The sequence below is a fragment of the Tupaia chinensis genome, unplaced genomic scaffold (genome assembly GCF_000334495.1).
Source record: "Tupaia chinensis unplaced genomic scaffold, TupChi_1.0 Scaffold000146_1, whole genome shotgun sequence".
Classification (NCBI taxonomy): domain Eukaryota; kingdom Metazoa; phylum Chordata; class Mammalia; order Scandentia; family Tupaiidae; genus Tupaia; species Tupaia belangeri.
Window position 1 is genome coordinate 1,288,679 of NW_006159616.1, and position 2,184 is coordinate 1,290,862.

General features: G+C 62.2%; 1 protein-coding gene across 1 annotated transcript in view; it reads right to left on the bottom strand.

The window, feature by feature from the left end:
- The window catches only part of EPHA8 (EPH receptor A8), a gene marked incomplete at its 5' end in the record, with an annotated part of 34,178 nt that overhangs the window by 21,239 nt on the left and 10,755 nt on the right, over positions 1 to 2,184 (bottom strand). The gene's annotated exons all lie outside the window — the stretch shown is intronic.

Genomic DNA, 2,184 nt, shown 5'->3' on the forward strand with positions numbered 1-2,184 from the left:
GGTCGGGCTCAGCCCCCTCCTCGGCTACGTCAGGCGAGGGCTCTAAGTGTTCCTCAGGGGCTTGGAGGACTGAGGCGGCCGAGAAATGACGAGAACTTCCGAGGGCAGGGACTCCCTGTGTCTGCGTCCCCGTCCCTGGGACAGGTGGGCAATGCAGTCTGCGTAAGGGGCACCGACCAAGTGCCTGGCACAGGGCGAAGACTCGCAGAAACTGTCAGTAAGGTACTCTGTCTTCTCCACCAGAATGGGGCACAGGGGGCGCCGGCTCTGGCAGGGTAGGGACACAGGGGTAGGCCAGGGATAGGTTAAAAGCCTGCGCCTGACTCAGGCCCGCGTCTGACTTTGGGTCCCAGCTCTCTCTCCCCAGCTCTGAAACCGAGGCAGGTGACCCGCCCCCGTGCCCCAGTTTCTCCGTCAGTAAAATGGACGGTCACACTGCCTTGCTGTGGTGAGCACTTGAACCCATATGGAAGGCAGCCCTGGGAGGCGGTGGAGGCCATAGGAATGTGTGTTGTCTCCCAGCAGAAAGTCAAGTTCAGGGACACCTGTGTCCTGAGCAGAGGCTGGTGGCCCAGGAGCCTGGGAAATGAGGTTGCAAAGTCGAACACACCCAGAAGCAGGCCATGTCACAGTGCTCTGGGGCTTGGGGTCGAGGACGGGTAAGGATTCGCAGCAGGTGGAGAGCCTCTGTGAAGGGGTGGGAAGAGCCCAGAGGCCTCTGAGCAAGGCGCGCCTCGGCCTCGGCAGGGCCAGGCTGGACCGGGTCTGAGTCACCAAGTGCTGCCAGCCTGTACCCTGCAGGGTCCTGCTGGTGCGGAGGGGCCTTTCCTGACGGTGAGGGACAGAGGCGGGTGCTGAGTGGGACAGCAGGTCCCTTATTGCTGCCTTAGGGAAGGACGCTCCTCGCGGGTGAGCAGGGCCCATCCCACTTTCACTGGGAACCTGGGAAAAGGCGCTCACGCTCCCTGGGCCTCCGTTTCCTCTTTGGCCAAACAGCCGTATTGATGCCAACTACACGGAGTTGTGACTGTCACGAGTGCCAGGTGCCATCCTGACGGCCGTTACGGGTGCTCCTCTTGTAACCCTCCCTGCCGCCCCGCGACATGGGCGCTGTTAGCACCTCCCTCTCACAGATGCGGAAACTGAGTCCCAGCAGCGCCCCGGGTCTCGTAGCTCAGGCAGAGGCAAGATGAGGAAAGGAAGCCGGGCACCTGCTCTGAGTGGGCGAGTGTGGAGTAGCCCTGCCCGTCAGCGCCCCAGGCAGGGGACGAGTGATCTCAGCAGCCAGGCTTCACCGTGCCCTGGGCTTTCAGGTGTCCAGGCCCTGGGCAGACCAAGGAGGGTGGAGGGCAGCCAGAGTGAGCCCGGTAGCAGCTGCCTGTCCACCCAGCGCTCCCTGCTCTCAGGAGCTGGCTCTGACCGCACACACTCATACTCGCACGCACCCCATCTGCCCTGTGCTCCCCCACACATGTCCTGCTCCCCGGCTCTGACGTCCAGGGCACAGGCGCTGCCCTAGCCCTGACCACGCATCTCGTGTCCTCCTTCACACCGACTTCACCTGCACAAGGTCCCTGGTTAAGCTCCTCCCCCACACATGTTCCAACAGGCAATCCGGAGCAGCCACCAGGCCACAGGCCCCACCTAGACTGCACCCCCTTGGGTGTGCTGCCCCCTACCTCCACGATGCCCTGTCACTGCGTTTTCCACCTGAGGCCCTGGCCCAGAGATACATGTTTAGTGGTTTTGAGACCGACTCTGGAGTCAGACCACTGGGTTCAAACCTCAGCTCTGTCACTTCCAAGCTGCGTGACCTTGGACAAGTTGCTTCACCTTTCTGTGCCTCAGTCTCCCCATCTATAAAGCCATATAACCATAGTCCCTATTTCACAGGGTATAGTGGGCATTAAAAGAGGTAATACACACAGTGCTTCCAACCAGGCCTGGGGTGAGCGGACCGCGGTGCTGCCCCCTAGCCGTTGTTTCCCATAGCGCACCCCCTCACATCGTCTGCGCGTCTCCACTGGGCCCACCCAGGGCACCCCTGGCTGTAGTCTGAATCCCTCCCTGTCCTCATGCCCGCACGTACCCAGGCCTGGAGTGTCTGCGGACACAGGGGCACTGGAGGCTGACCCACCTTCCCAGGTGCTGCGTGCACCACCGGTCGTCAGCCGAGTATCACCC